This window comes from Lactuca saligna, chromosome 2 (assembly GCF_052625555.1).
Source record: "Lactuca saligna cultivar CGN05327 chromosome 2, ASM5262555v1, whole genome shotgun sequence".
In the NCBI taxonomy this organism is placed as follows: Eukaryota; Viridiplantae; Streptophyta; class Magnoliopsida; order Asterales; family Asteraceae; genus Lactuca; species Lactuca saligna.
Window position 1 is genome coordinate 63134834 of NC_136418.1, and position 18300 is coordinate 63153133.

The following is an 18300-nucleotide window of genomic DNA, read 5'->3' on the forward strand; positions in this document are numbered from 1 at the left end:
GTAGAAGTCATTCAAACGATTGAGATTATGAATTCATAATAGATGTATATATTATATATAATTCAAAAGAATCAATATATTATATCAATTCAGTATAATAATTTGTATATCAAATTTAACAACAATGTTATTGTTATATCTATAAAGATCATATATTTGTAAAAACTTTAACTATATAGGTGTTTCTGCGCAACGTGTAGGCGTTCGCCTAGTATTATATAATAAGATAAATTTCCTGTTCCTTTAAGAACAGTGTTTTGTTTTGATTGGATTTTTTTTTAATTTTATTCTACACCTATTTAAAAGATAAACTCAAATTAATTATCTTCGGTGATTGCTACATGTTGTTTCCATATTCTCTGTCAAATTTGGTTTTGGGTCTTCTACCACACGTGAAGGTTATTATGTTGTTTCATCTCCAATGTTTCCACATTCCTCCATCTTCTCTCTCTCTCTCACCAGAAGATGAAGAAGCTTCAGCCAACCTTCTTCTACCCTCTACTCTCTCCATCACCAACGACTGCTCGCTGACCAGAGGTCACCATCAAATCCCTAGAAACAACATGCTTCTTCTTTGGAAACGCTAGACGACCACCTCTGCAACTCACTGTGGAGATTCCTCCATTGGTGGTTTCCACCAGATGCTTCTATTTGCTAACCTAGGACCAAGGTACCTCTTACTTCATTCTATCTTTATTTCCCATCCTCTTTTCTAGATCGGTACCAATTATGAATTAACTTTACTAAATCAGGGTTCGTATTTTCATTTGTTGGTGCTATAGCTTGCATATTCATCACCGATTCCGACTGTCATCTCCATTGTCGCTCCTACGCCTTTGTTCATCCAGGAGAACGTAACAACGATTATTTGGTGTACATTATAAGAGGTTTTGGTTCACTTCTTGCCCCAGTTCTTTTTTTTTCGTTTCCAAGTTTTTGGTTCTTCGTTTCGTTGTCTATCCGTTAAATTGAACGTGATTTTCGAAGGTTTCTCTTCAATTGATGGAAACCCAGTCGCATGCCACACACCTTCTCGCACTTTGTTAACGATCGTCGCCTCTGAAAAGCATGCCTCCAGTTCAAATTGTAAATTAGGTATGTCTATTTAACATCCCAATATTTTTCATTTATAGTCCCTAGGGATGGATAAATGAAGCATTTTTCCTTTCACCACATTCATTTGAAACTCCCATTCTTTTTTCCTTTCATCACATTCATTTGAAACTCCCATGACTTTTCAATTTCTTTTTAATAATCATTATAATTTGGTAAATTAGGTTAAATAAATACCAAACTTAAAGTTGAATAATATATAAACTTAATTTAAATATTAAAATAATATATTTACTTCTACTTATAAAATTATATTTTTTAACCTTTAACATATTATTCTTAATTTATTAGTTTTAATAAATTTTTGGATGTAAAACATTATCATTTTAAAGGTATAATTTTGGAACAATTTGTATAAAATACTTAAATTATTAAATAAAATAAAACATTACATGGTTAACTTAAATATAAATTTTAGTTTAACTTAAACAACCCAAAAACTATTTTCTAAATAGTTAAAAGTGATAAATTGTAGTGTCTTTCTAATACTAATTATAAGTTGGTTGATAAGGTTAAATAAAAACCTAAATTGTAATAAAAAAATAGAGTAAATTTCAATTTTAAAATAATAACATTAATTCTATTTATAAAGTTATATATTTAAATTTTAAGATATTATGCATAAATTATTATGATTTAAAATGTTGTTGTATGTAAACCATTATCAATTTTAAGCTACAACTTTTAAACAGTTTGGATAAAATACTTAAATTGTTAATTTAAATATAATATTAAAGTGTCAACTTAAATATGAATTTATGTTCCACTAAAAAAACCAAAGAATATATTGTAAATAGTTAAAAATAATAAATTATAATGATAAATGCAAAAACTAGATTGTAATGTCAATTTAACTAAAATATTTTCTATACTGTTTTTATAATCGTTAAAAGTTTTCAAATAAGTAGTCTAAAAAACTTACAATAACAATAGTTAAAAATAACTCTATATAAATGATTATATTGTTACCTTTAAAATAAAAAAATAGTGCTTCATGTTTTAAATAATTATAATGATAGAAATTAAAATATTAAAAGTTCTCAAATAAGTAGCTTAAAATAACTTACAATAACAATAGTTAAAAATAACTCTATATAAATGATTATATTGTTACCTTTAAAATCAAAAAGTAGTGCTTGATGTTTTAAATAATTATAATGATAGAAATTAAAACATTGAGCAAATAAGTTTTAAAAAATTAGTTAACAATAACAACAACTATAAATAACATAAAACCATATATAATATTTAATTTTATTGATGCGTAACTCGCGGATATAAGTGATTTAAATGATTAAGATTATAATGTTATAATAAATGTATATATATTATCGTATTATTCAAAATAATCAATATATTATATCGATTTAGTATACGAATTATTATATCAAATTTAACAACAATGTTAGTTTTATATTAAAAATGTATATGTATATTTGTAAACACTTCAACTATATAGGTGTTTCTGCGCATTACAAAGTCAACTCAAATATAAATTTTAGTTTCATTTAAAAAACCAAAGAATATTTTTTAAATAGTTAAAAGTAATAAATTGTAGTGATAAATGCAAAAACTAAATTATAATTTCAATTTAACTAAAATATTTCCTAAAGATATTTTTAGAATCGTTAAAAGTTTCCAAATAAATAGCTTAAAATGACTTATAATAACAATATATAAAAATAACTCTATATAAATTATTATATTGTTAGCTTTAAATAAAAAAAAGCAATGTTTGATGTTTTAAATAATTATAATGATAAAAATTAAAACATTAAGCTAATAAATTTTAAAAAATTAATTAACAATAACAACAACTATAAGTAACATTAAATCATATATTATATTTAATTTTATTCATGCGTAACTCGCACGGTAGAAGTCATTCAAACAATTGAGATTATGAATTCATAATAGATGTATATATTATATATAATTCAAAATAATCAATATATTATATCAATTCAGTATAATAATTTGTATATCAATTTTAACAACAATGTTATTGTTATATCTATAGAGATCATATATTTGTAAAAACTTTAACTATATAGGTGTTTCTGCGCAACGTGCAGGCGTTCGCCTAGTATTATATAATAAGATAAATTTCCTGTTCCCTTAAGAACAATGTTTTGTTTTGATTGGATTTTTTTAATTATATTCTACACCTATTTAAAAGATTAACTCAAATTAATTATCTTCGGTGATTGCTACATGTTGTTTCCATATTCTCTGTCAAATTTGGTTTTGGGTCTTCTACCACACGTGGAGGTTATTACGTTGTTTCATCTCCAATGTTTCCATATTCCTCCATCTTCTCTCTCTCACCAGAAGATGAAGAACCTTCACCCAACCTTCTTCTACCCTCTGCTCTCTCCATCAAATCCCTAGAAACAACATGCTTCTTCTTTGGAAACGCTAGACGACCACCACCGCAACCTCCGCAACTCACTGTGGAGATTCCTCCATTGGTGGTTTCCACCAGATGCTTCTATTTGCTAACCTAGGACCAAGGTACCTCTTACTTCATTCTATCTTTATTTCCCATCCTCTTTTCTAGATCCGTACCAATTATGAATTAACTTTACTGAATCAGGGTTCATATTTTCATTTGTCGGTGCTATAGGTTGCATATTCATCACCGATTCCGACTGTCATCTCCATCGTCGCTCCTACGCCTTTGTTCATCCGGGAAAACGTAACAACGATTATTTGGTGTACATTGTAAGAGGTTTTGGGTTTACTTCTTGCCCCTGTTCTTTTTTTTGTTCGTTTCCAAGTTTTTGGTTCTTCGTTTCATTGTCTATCCGTTAAATTGAACGTGATTTTTGAAGGTTTCTCTTCAATTGATGGAAACCCAGTTGCATGCCGCACACCTTCTTGGACTTAGTTAACGATCGTCGCCTCTGAAAAGCATGCCTCCAGTTCAAATTGTAAATTAGGTATGTCTATGTAACATCCCAAGATTTTTCATTTATAGTCCCTAGGGATGGATGGGTGAAGCTATGAGAAGCCTAAGGGCTAAATTGCAATTTCGGGATTAGTAGGAGTACGTTGCACGTACATAAGGGTACGTTGAGCGTACTAGGCGCACCCTAGTATGCTTGGCGTACTCATGTCAGAAGGAAACCTTAATATTTAGGGTTCGGGTGCTATATAAACATCCGTATGGCTCATTTCTCCCTTCACTTTCAACCTCCATACCCTAGAGACATCCCAGACCTAGCCTTGTGTGTGATTCTATGAGTTTGTGTGTGTTTTGAGCACTTGAGGAGAAGGTGTTGCACTAAATAATTGGAGAAGGAAGGCAAGCTTGAAGATCTGAAGTTCTTTTGTCCTCTAGAAGCTCCAGGAGGTAAAAAGTTTCTACATTGGCAATTATATTGAGTAGATCTTGTCTTGTTTAGCTTTCTGGCACTTTTCTTATCCCAAAAACCCCAATATTGTGCATGATGCATTTTGGACATGTTAAGATGTCCTTCCAGACCCTAGAAACGCTCCTAAGTGATAAAAATGATGTCCCAATAGCTGAATGTGTCCCATACATGGAGTAGGAAGGTCTTGATGGGTTAAGACCATGTATTAAAAAATTTATGGACGTTTAAAGTCTTAAAGTTCAAGACTTTATGATTCTTATGTACATTTGGTCGATGGATCTAAAGTTTGGGCTTAAGTGTGTAAGCCATTAAGCACTTATGAGAGTTTTGGTACAGACTCGCGTATGCCCCATGTAGAGAGTAGTACACCCTGCGTACCGAGTCAATGGTCCCATTTTTTAGTCAACGTGAGACGGAGTATCCCCTGTGTACCAGATGAGTATGCTCAGTGTACCCCCTGTTGGGCTTTTGCGATTTAGGCTTCGGGATTGAGATACCTTTGGGCCAGTCGGACTTAGGCCTTGCTAGACTCTCTAGATAAGAGTACTTTGGGCCAGTTTTAGGTAGTGAATCTTTAAATGAGGCCCAGTTAGGGAGTTGGGCCCAATTTGGAAAATTGGGCCAATGATAGGCCTTGTATATATGGAATTTTGGATCATGGATTTGGTATGGGCCTTAGCCCAAATTAGAGAAAAGGCAAAATGGAATATTATTCTTTGAGGGGATTTTGGTCTAGATTAATATTCCCATTTATTGACTTATTATTCGTTATTTTGGATAGTTCGGGATTTTTGGTGAGACGGTGATTCGGGAATTTGATTCTTCAGTTCAGATCGACATTGCGAGGTGAGTTGTCCTCACTATAGTAACAGGGTCGAAGGCACCAATGCCTACCTTTTTCAGATTTGTATTTGGGTTTATTGCATGATATGCTTTACGATTTGTATCCTGGTTATAAGATGGTTACTATGTTAATGATCCGTTAGATCAGTATCCTGGTTATATGATGGTTGCTATGTTAGAGATCGGTTAAGTCAGTATCCTAGTTATAAGATGGTTTCTATGTTAGTGATTGGTTAGATTAGTATCCTTGTTAAAGGATGGTTGCCATGATTAGTGATCTGTTATATCTGTATGGCTATCTGTACTTGCTAGATAGTATATGATATGTATGTGCAGATGTTTCCTGGTTTGGGGGAATGGGTTGAGGTAGGTCTTGCTTTGTGTTGTAGGCCAAGATGCCGAGGGCGGGCCAGATAGACTGCAAGCCTGGTTACGGTATACTTGTCAGGTCGAAGGCACGACAAGCGGTCTGGGTAAGCTGTAGGTCCTGCGAGGCGGTCCAGACGTGCCGAAGGCTCAGAGAGCGGTCTAGATAGGCTGAAGGCCTGCGACGTGGTCCAATTAGATAGATGGCTCATTATGCATGTTGTTGTTTATATGATATGGTTATATCGGTATGTCATTGGTATTTTGGGGCACTAAGCCTTCAAACTTATATTTATTGATTATTGTTTCAGGTACTTTTGATGATCGCAGGAAGGTGAAGGCGTGATCGTACATCTCCTTATATTTTCATGATTTGATTTAGGGATAATTGATGGGTTTTAGTCATAAGAACATCCTATGTGCTCATACAAACCTTAATAATTGGATCTAGGTTTCTCTATTGTACATGCAATTCATCCAAGACTATAAACCCTAATTCTAGTATATGATAATCGATATTAACATAATAATGGGTTTAAGATATTACCTTGATGGTTATGTAGCAATAACAATCACAATTCCTCCTTGTAATGACTTTAGAAAGCTTAGAGTCACAAATGTCACTCCTCTAATGGTTCACAAACACCAAGAGCAAGAGGATGAAGAAGAGAAGAGAAAGAAGCTGCCCAAAATCGTCCAAAACCCTAAAGAACAAGTTCACCACGTTTTTGGGGCTTAAGGGTACTATTTATACATGTAGGCTATTAGGGTTTTAAACTAGGAAACCCTAATCTGACTACTTAACCCCTAAGTAGCCCATAGATTCCTTTCTTAAAGGCCTTGGACGATTTCCAATGGGTTTCCCCATAGAATTCGTCCAACCTTATAATATAAGGTAATCCATAGCCTAATTGCAATTATCTTATAATTACAATTCCAGTCCCTTAAGTTTAACTAATTTCTTTTAGTCACAAACTTAATTCTTATTAATTCTTGACTAATATTAATTAAACAATATGATTTCTCCTTTAATATATATTCCCATAATATATTAATAAATCATATTTAATCCTTTCTCTCCATAATTCATCCTATCAAGTTGCTTTGGTGAAGGCAACCCAAAAGGACCATGCACCATCGGGTCAAGTACATACCAAAATAGTTATGGACTTAGACACTAATCCAACAGTCTCCCACTTAGATAAGTCTAATAACTATTCCGCGTATGACTTCAGATCCTGATATGCAATCCTAGCTTTCTAAAGCCGTTGTCAACTCTGATCCTATCAGATACGCGTGTCCTTTAGATAAGGGATCATATATTCCTCCATTCTTGATATCATAAGACATGATTTCTAAACATTCTCTCTGTACCATTTCTCGACTTCTGATTTATGACGACTGACTAATTGAACAAATCAAATTAGCCCTAGCCCGGCCGAGCATTTACGTTTGTCATCACTAAATCATCGAGGGGCCCAAAGATATCTCTTTTATCCTACTTTGGATAAAAGGAACGGATAAACTTTGATTCAATGCTTGCTTGCACTCACTCACCGAATCACACATAACAATATGTTTTATAACACCAAGTTACTGGTGTGTTTACATATTATCAATGTGCAACCGACTCGCAAGTTACAACTCACACATCTTGGTTTCAAGAATATAAGATGTTATCATCTCACCAATCACTCGTGATGAAATCCATGAAGTGATCCAAGTGAGCGTGGGTTTAATCCAATGCTCAATTTATATTCATGAGCACTCATGAACGATACAACAAACATTTGCTTATGTCTAATTCTCTTTAGACAATCCACACACCAATTCACGATAGTCTTCATTCATATCTACTTCCAACATATGAATGACTGTGGCCTGTTTGAATAATTTGAATGTTCTTAACCAATTAAATTATTCAGGAAGTCAAAACATGCAAAGTGAAACACAAGGATAATACTAACCCTATATGGCCTCAAACCTTTGAGTATAAATAAAACACCTTTTACTTATCACCATATCAATTACTCATTATTTGTTGTTTCGGGTAATCAACTTCTTACTTGAATTATTACAACACTTGTCCCATGCTCTCAACATGCACACAATGTTTACCTATGGTTCTTACTTTGTGAAATAGATCAAATGAACATATTTCCAATCATATTCATTTCACAACTCCAAATCCTTTTTTTTTTCATAAATGAAAGAATATCAAATTCTTGCCACTTATAGAACATGTTAGATTCTAACATTTTATGTAATGATCCTTTCGTAATGTCACTACACTAAAGTCACAATGACTATTGCCAATGAAATTACAAATTCCTCTATCAGAGATCGTTACAAGACAATTCCATAGATGTGATGTCTCTCACTCAAAGTACATTTCTTTGAACATCCATTTGCATAAAGTTTCTAATGTAGACATAGATTCTCAATATCTAACTCTCAATACAGACTCCTTTCCATACTTGCCATATGACAACTTATTCTTAATAGAATCTTATCCATTCATAATAATGTCGATATACTCCATCCAATACTATACTTCCAACTACTCACAAGCGACCAATCCTCGGCAAACTTTGGATTGTCCTTTGATAGTTGTTTAATTATCTTAGTCAAAACCGATTCTTGTCCTTTTTCCCTCTAAATGCGCTAGAAATTTGGAAAAATTTTAGAATGGTCAAATACTATAGCATTTGCAATCAATCCTATACCCTAAGCGTATGGGATATGATACGATACTTTATCAATCTTTTGCCATAATATTTTATGTGTCACATTCTCACAATTCGAACTATGAAGAGTAATCCCGTAATCATAATCAAAATTTAAGAACACACTATGTATCCTTTGACTAAATTTATTAACATTCCACAACCTAAGACTTTAGTTTTGAAATGAAGCATAATATTCTCTCCCTTAATTATAGCAAAACAACTATTCAACTCTTACAACGTTGCAAAGTATGACTCTTGTTTTCTATAATTAATATTTCTAGCTTGCAATACTTGCCTTAATAATCATACAATCATAACATTTATGCTCCCACTATCATGATGATTATTATAAACATAACACTTATGCTCCCACTAGCTTTGACATGTATTCAGAAACAACTTAACTTTCAGAAAAACAATACCTATTGAATTTCTTAAGTTCATGTTTCTAATACCTAATGCTTTGGTAATCCTTTATCTAAGCTTATACATTTTTCCTTTAGATAGCTTATATGTGTGTCTAAACAATTAAGACCAATTTCCAAATCTCACAATTCGAATCTTGGAAAGGGATACTGTAACCATAATCGAATTTGAGAATACAATTTCACAATCACTATCTTCTTAAAATCTCTATTAGTGAAAGCATTTCCTCACAGTCATTTTCATGAAGGAGGGAATCTTATGACCTTAGATTTAATGGTGTATGTGTGTGTTCCTATCCATGTGAATTTGTAAAAACCAAAGTTTGCGACAAATCCAAACTTATATGGACCGAACATTCTCAATCTTGATTTCTTGCCTTATGGTAACACGGCTGCCCACCATGTCTTCCAAGTAGTTAAGCAGCTCACCTTTTACTATCAATGTACTTTTCATTGATCAAGGTCCTTGCCTTTTATGCATAATGAGAACTCATATGGCTCACATGAATAATTAACTTAATTGGAATGGCACAGAAACAAAATAACGTCAACATGATAGGTTATAAACCTCAAGTCGTGTGCTAGTGATGTTAGATAAGGTTTATTTTGATTTGTTCTTGAAACCTTTCAAGACAATTAAGACTCCCACTGACTCCTTGACATATAAGATTCTCTTGTCAATAAATCATTTCTTGACAACCAAATATTCAAGAGTTAGTGTAGTTTTTGTCAAAACACTTCACAAAATTGGTCCTAGTTGGTCTTCGTCTTATCCAAGACCTCACAAATTTCCAATTTCAAATGTGCAAGAATAAGAAAAACTTTTCCATATTCTACATTTTATTTATGTTATAAACCTTCTTAATACATGTCACTCAATGTCACAATCTTAACTTTAAGACTTGTTTTTGGAACGAAGTGTGATTGACTTCTTGATTTAACCATTTCTTCAATTCTTGATTCCTCTTCTTAGACATACAATTGTACTAAGACTTACTTAGAGGATCAATTGAGATATGGTTCTTAATCATTAAGACCTATTATAAAACATAATAAAAGGTACTCTCCCTTCTTCTTAGAATAGAGAAACTTTTATCTTTCTGCCTACTTGATTCTTCTTATTCGTTCTGCTTGTTGACTTAAACTTTTACAATCAATTCAGAACTACACTTAATCTTATAAGTGTAATCATATTTGCTAAACTTTTAGTAAATTATGAAGAATATCTTTGTTACTCTTGTGGTGGACTTGATCAACACATAACCATGTGTACTCGATCTCCTAGTCCTCCACTTGACACTTTGTCAATGAATTAGTCTAATTTCCAAATGTGAAAGTTTATTCATACAATTCTTGTTGTAGGATTCCAAATCTCTATCCAATAGAAACTTGGGCGATGAGAAACTTTCCCTATTTGGTAAATTCTCGACATTTCCACAAACAACATAATTAAGAATCACATACATTTGTTGTAAATATACGAACATCAATTTTTCATAACGATTTCATTGCAAGGAAATAAATAAATAAACACGTCAAACAAAATTTATTTTATTTATAAAAGCAGCAGAAATCATTTGTCCTTACAATGCAAAATCAACTGAAAAACTATGTAATAAATATTCCTAACAACTCTATCTAAGATCAAAATCTAATCTTCGAATCTATGTCTTCGTGATTAGATTCATCTTGCTATTTCATCAAGCTTTCTCTCTTTTCATCGATCCTGCAAAACATTCAAATGCAATCTTATCACATTATGTATTAAAAATCAACGAATAGGAACTTGATCGAGTTAGATAGTGGATTTTACCTGCAGCACAACCATACTCTTTGACTCTCCCATCTTTTGGACTCTTCAGGCTCTTAGGGAAAACTTGTATCCAATGCCCTTTCTCTTGGCAGCAAACGCAGGTCAGTTCTCCTAGAACATCCTTGGAAGCATGGTTGGTTGACTTTCCCAACAAATATGCTCCATTTCTTTGCCAAACCATTTCTGATTCAGCAGCAATGAGCATGTAGGTTAGGTCAATGAGGTTTGCGTCATGATCCATCATATAATACTTTCTTTTGAACTCATTATATGATTCACGGAGTGACTGTAGGACCCAGCCTATAGCCAACTCATCAGGGAATGATGCACCCAACATTATCAACCTATCAATGTGTGATTTCATTCCTAGAATGTGGGCACACACGGGTTTACCATCTTCATGTGTCATTTCCAATAGGGCTATAGTGACATTGAACCTTTCAATTCTTCGATCTTGTGGGTTAGGGAGAACAATGGGAGGAGGAGGAGGAAGTGAAGCATGATTTCTTGTTCCTCGATCGAATCGTGGAATATCATCTTCATGTGGAAAGCTTGTTCCACGGGATTTGGGAAGACCATAGTTGTCGAACTTTGACATCTACAAAATGGGAGAAAACATAAATTCAAGTTAGTGATAGATTGAGTCCTTAATAAATCACCCAAATGAGATATTAAGGCTAGGACCCAACACAATACGCTACAACCTAGAAAAGGGAGGTCGTAATCTAGTTGCAGAATATTTGAAGGTAAGTGAATGACGATTCACTAATTTTCCACCATGAAAAACGAAAAAGAAATTTAAGTTTTAAATCTATGAAAACTCCTAGATCCTTTGAGATTCATTGAACATTTCAATGACATGTTTAAATCTCGATATGCCCCTCTAGTTTGTGATAGGATGCCGAGGATCATAAAGCGGGTGTGAATAACCATGCAAACTTACATGGTGCCCTCACATGTTACGCTCACCTATTTGATGTGCCGGTAAACCACACACGCTCCACCAAAATATGACAAACATTGAGTCACCCTTTGCTACCTTTTCTTAGAACCATTTAGTGTGCCGGTAAACCACACACGCTCCATTAACGTCTTCGCAAGGGCACAAAGTGTAATTTCATGGAATTACATCAATTCATTTTTGCCTAAAGTAACTAAGATTGGGAATTTGTAAAAACATTTAGTTACTTTTGTACTTCATTATACTTATAATGGAAGGTTTTTGTCCTATCCTACCCGTTCGGCTAACGATCCTCTACTAATCAAGAGTTCGGTGGGTAAGAGTGGATACCCATTCAATCGCCATTTTATAGGCAATTTCCTTAAACACCCCTTATAGACCAGCTTTGTGAATGACGCCTACTAATGGTAAGACTGACTTTTACTCATACATATATATAATGTTAGACTTTTAATGTTATATATAGTATAGGGTGTATTTTACACTTTTAAAATACTAGGTTATCAAATTTAACAATTATACTTTTAATTCAATTAAATTGTAAACCAAAACTTTTATGAATTTATTAAACCTCTTTTAATTATACGCCTTAATTAATTAATAAAACCATAAGGGTGTGATATGAACTTTTCAAAACAATACTAAGGTTTTAGAATTTAATATTCCTAGGTTAAACTTTTAATCAACTTTTAAATTCCAAACCTTGAGGGCAAGTTTTGAAACATTTGAAAACATTAGGGTTTTAACTATTTAAATTTCAAAACCAAAACTTTTGAGTTCAAATTCAAATTATAAAACCTAAAGGGGAAAAATTGAAACTTTTCATAACACAAGGATCAAATATCAAATAATATAAATTAAACAATTAATTTCATCATTATCTATATTTGACCCAATTTCAATTTCTTTCAAAATAAGTTACCCAATTAATACAAATAATCAAACTTTATCAAATAAGGAAGTTATTATCTAATCAATTGGTAATTATCTTTTGTTTTGTAACATCCCAAAAATGCGGGCCAAAAATTTCGTTTTTTAAACATGTACTTAGCAAAACATTTAGAAATAATTCATTCAACAATCATTTCATTTCACCAAAAGATGTTGGATGTCAGAAAGCATTGTCATAATCATAAAAATGTCAGAGTACAATTTCCCAGGAAGATATCATAACGCGGAATACGAGCAGGTGTGTGTGTGTGTGATGTACCGCTACCGCACCAGCTCCTTCCCCTTCGAAGAAGAGGTACCTAAAACCAAAATTGAAAACTATAAGCACGCAGCTTAGTGAGTTCCCCCATAATACCTCATACCATGCAAGCATACAACATGCAGCTAGGAGATACGGGCCTTGCCCACACTCATGAAGATACGGGCCTTGCCCAAACTCCGCTAGCCGGGAGATACGGGCCTCGCCCACACTCCACTATCTGGGAGATACGGGCCTTGCCCACACTCTACTCTCGGAGAGATACGGGCCTAGCCCACACTCAGCCGCTAACCCATATCATACAAGTATCACACAGACAACAAGTATAGACAACTCTATCATACTGGCATATATCATAATCAAATCAACTAAGAGATACGGGCTCGGACCACACTCTAATACTAACGTCTCGTCTATACGGGCCGACCTTGGTGCCTTAGACCCGTTGGTACTGGAAGGAAACTCACCTCAAAGTAACTGCCGATCTGTGTGGAAATTGATTGTCTGCTGCTGCTGCCGCTCCGGAAATCCTCCGGCTATAATTCCCGCAAAATACTCAGTCAAATACTGCTAACCGCCTTCAGGATAAATTGTCCATTCACCCTTAACAAGTCATGAGTCAAGTTACAATCAACTGCCAGTTAACCAGACTCGCCGAGTTGGCTTGCCAACTCGCCGAGTCCGTTTCCCTTAGTCTGACCATAAATTCGTCTCCACTCGTCGAGTTAAGCGTTGACTCGACGAGTTTTCCTTCTATACCCAAGGCCAATAGTCCTTCATCCTACTCGCCGAGTTGTATGAACAACTCGCCGAGTTCATCTTCATCCAAAGAACACTCTAAGCTGTGACTCGCCGAGTTGTATGAACAACTCGCCGAGTTGTTCTTGAGACAAGAAGATTGCCATGAACTCGCCGAGTCATGGCATTAACTCGCCGAGTGACTTCATGAGTGAGTCTAGCTTCTGACCCACTAAGTCACACCCAATGACTCATTACTCCCAACCCGCCAATGAGAAAAAGGGGGAAACTCGGGGACTCGCAACACGACTCGCCGAGTCAGATGAACAACTCACCGACTCGGCCACATTCAAAAACTATACACGCGATTCTGCTTGGATCCTGCTCATGCCATTCATAGATCTGGGTTTCTAGGGCATTAATAACACGTAAAGTTTCCAACTTTACGTGTAAATAATCACAAATAAAGGTTTTAGGGCTCAAAATGCACCAAAATAGTAGATGTAGGGCTTTCATGCAATATGGATCCATAAAGACAGAAGATCTAAGCTCTTGGAGCTCAACCACACCTAGATCTAAAGGCTAACAACTTATTCCAACCCATAAAGCACAACAAGCTTGGGGGAAAAGCTCAAGAAGGACTTCTATGGAGCTAAAAGGGACTACAAGCATGAAAACAGGGGGAAATCGAGTTATACCTTAAGGAACACACTAGGATAGCTCAAAGATGCCTGGCCTCCTCCTCTTCGTCTTAATCTATGTTCCTTCCCACTCCAAAACTTCAAGAAAACACACCAAATGCTTCAAACTCACAAGGAACAAGGCTTGAATGAATTATAGGGCTCTGAGGGTGATTGGGGGCGAGCTTGGGGCGGAAATGAGCGGTTTAAATAGGGTGCAAACCCTTGAAATTTAGGGTTTCAACAGACAGCGGTGACTCGCCGAGTCGTCAACTTAAACGTTCTCCCGGATCCCGTCTCTACTCGGCGAGTCGGACCTGCAACTCGCCGAGTCCAAGGCTAAAATGAAAAATACTAATATAAATTTTACGTACCAGAAACCAGGTGCTACAAATCTCCCCCAATTATTTTAGACTTCGTCCTAGAAGTCTGCTACTCGATCCTGAAACAGCTCAGGGTAATGCTCCATCATTTCTTCCACCGGCTCCCAGGTCCACTTGGAGTCCTTTCGGTGCTGCCTCTGCACCTTCACTAACTCCACCCTCTTGTTTCTTAGATCCTTCGACTTCCAGTCAAGGATCGCGACTGGGCGCTCAATTTAATTTAGGCTGTCATCAACCTATATATATTCTAACGACACCACCGCTGAATCATCCACGAGACACTTCTGCAGCTGGGAAACATGGAAGGTGCTGTGGATCTGGCTGAGCTCGGCTGGCAGATCCAACCTATATGCCACCTTTCCCACCCGGGCTACAGCCCTAAACGGTCCAATGCATCTCGGGCCCAACTTGCCCCGCTTCTTGAATCGTATGACGCCTTTCCAAGGCGACACTTTCCAGAGAACCATATCCCCGACCTGGAACTCCAGGTCCGATCGACGCTTGTCAACATAAATTTTCTGCTGACTCTGCGTAGTCTGAAGCCTGCTTCGAACCTGCTGGATTCTCTTGGTCGTCTTGAACACCACCTCGGTGCTCCCCATGGCCCTCTGGCCAACTTCAGCCCAACATATCGGAGTCTTGCACCTCCGACCGTACAATATGTCAAACGGAGGATGGTCAATACTCGCGTGGTAGCTGTTGTTATACGAGAACTCAGCCAAGGGAAGATAGGTATCCCAGCTACCACCGAAGTCTAGCACGCATGCCCGTAACATATCCTCCAAAGTCAGGATGGTCCGCTGACTCTGACCATTTGTCTGCAGGTGAAAGGCAGTGCTAAAGTGCAGACGAGTGCCCAACTCATCATGAAACTTCTTCCAAAACCTGGAAGTGAACCGCACATCTCGATTTGATATCACTGGCACTGGCACCCCGTGTCGTGCCACTATCTCCCTGATGTAGATATCGGCTAACTTTTCGGCTGAGATACTCTCCTAAATCGGAATAAAATGGGCGCTCTTGGTCAATCGATCCACGATGACCCAAATCGAATCCACTCATAGTGCCGTCCGGGGAAGCTTTGTGATAAAATCCATCGTAATATCCTCCCATTTCCATAACGGGATATCCAACGGCTACATCTTGTCGTGCGGTCTCTGATGCTCGGCCTTGACCTTCCTGCAGGTCAAACACTGCTCGACGTACCACGCCACGTCCCGCTTCATGCAGGGCTACCACTAGTCTAGACGAAGATCCCTATATATCTTCGTCGCCCCTGGATGAATAGAGAATTGGGATTTGTGTGCCTCCTCCATCAAGATCTGGCGCACGCCTCCATGATATGGCACCCACACCCTGTGGTGCAATGTCAATAACCCCCGACTATCATAATTGAAGAAGGTGACTTGACCCACTATTCGCTCACCCTTCCGATGTTCCTCCTTCATAGCCTCTTGTTGAGCCTCCCGAATCTGCTCCAACAGGGGAGTCACCACAGTCATCCTCATGCAAATATCCTTGATCGGCGCCGCCTTGCGGCTAAGCGCATTGGCCACCACATTGGCCTTCCCTGGGTGGTAAAGGATCTCGCAGTCATAATCCTTCACCACGTCCAACTACCGACGCTGCCTCATGTTCAGATTCGGTTGATCCATGAGGTACCTCAAACTCTTGTGGTTCGTGTAAATGGTACATCGAACCCCATAGAGGTAATGCCGCCAAATCTTGAGGGCGAAAACCACTGCCCCCAACTCTAAATCATGCGTCGGGTAGTTCGCCTCGTGAGGCTTGAGCTGCCTCGAGGCATAAGCAATGACATGCCCCCTCTGCATCAATACTGCACCTAGGCTTGAGATCAACGCATAACAATGTACCGCAAAATCCTCTACGCCCTCGGGCAGGGCTAAGATTGGCGCCTCGCACAATCTTTGTCTCAGAATCTCGAATACTGCCTGCTGCTCAGGCCCCCAATGAAAGACCACGGCTTTCCTAGTCAACCGTATCAGAGGTACGACTATCTTGGAGAAATCCCGAATAAATCTTCGATAGTAGCCTGCCAATCCTAGGAAACTCCGAATCTCGGATGGAGACTTCGGAACCTCCCACCTCATCACGGCCTCCACCTTGGCTGGGTCTACTGAAATCTCGTTCTGGTTGACGAGGTGCCCAAGAAACTGTACCTCGCGCAACCAAAACTCACATTTGGAGAACTTGGCATACAAGCTCTCCCTCCTCAGGGTCTCCAAAACCTCTCTCAGATGCTCCTCATGTTCCTCCTGTGTCTTGGAATAAACCAAGATGCCATCAATGAAAACTATCACAGACCGATCCAACATCGGTGTACACACGTGGTTCATGAGGTCCATGAACGCGGCAAGAGCATTGGTGAGCCCGAACGACATCACCACGAACTCATAATGGCCATAGTGCGTCCGAAACACGGTCTTCTATACGTCCTCTTCTCTGACCCTCATCTGATGATAACCCGAACGCAAATCGATCTTGGAGAACCAAGATGCTCCCTGCAGCTGATTAAAGAGGTCATTAATCCTCGGGAGTGGGTAACGGTTCTTCACCGTTACCTTATTCAGCTCCCGATAATCTATACACATCTGGTGCGGCCCATCCTTCTTCTTCACAAACAGGATCGGGGCTCCCCAGGGTGAACTGCTCGGTCGAATAAACCCCTTGTCTAGTAGCTCCTGCAGCTGCGTAGACAACTCCTGCATATCGGGAGGAGCCAACCGATAGGGTGCCTTGGCTATTGGAGCCGCACCAGGAACTAGATCGATCCTGAACTCCACCTGACGCTCCGGACGTATTCCAGGAAGCTCCTCCGGGAACACATCAGCGTAGTCTCGCACCACTGGAAGCTCGCTCACTGTCACCTTACCCGTCTCCCGGGTATCCATAACATATGCGACATACCCCGCATCCCTGCTGAAGGTAGCGCCTAGCTCTCGCTGCTGAACATACTATAGGTCCACGCTGTGGCCTCTCACCATGGATCACCAACTCTCCCCCGCTTGGGGTCCTGACCCGTACTAGCTGTTGTGCGCAATCTATCACCGCCCCATTAGGGCTCAACCAATCCATGCCTATAATCACCTTGTTCCCACACAAAGGAATGGGAACTAAATCCACCAAATAGCACTCCTTAAATATCCTTAGGACACAATCCCTGAATACTGATGACGCTCGCACCGATCGATCATCAGCAATCTCTACCTCTAAAAGGCAATCCAACATGTCCGAGGACTCAGTAAACTTCTTGCTAAGCACAAGGGAAACAAATGACCGTGTGGCACCCTAGTCAAACAACACGTGGACAGGAATACCGTTCACACGGAACGATCCTAATGAATATACACAGAGCACATATCAATATCATAACATCATAAAAATTAAAGTAGAGGGAAAGAATCATACCCGTCACCACATCGGGTGCTGCGCGTGCCTCCTATGCCGTCAGCTGGAATGCCCGGCTCCTCACCACTGGAGCCTCTGCCTTACCCTGCCGGCCATCTGTAATCCATAGGGTAGCTGGAGCCGGCGCCCTAACCGGCACTGATGCTGTCAACTGGGGGAAATTGCCCTTCTTATGGCCCCTCTGGTTGCAGTGAAAACACAGCAACTCCGATGTCTGAATAGCCGAGACAGGA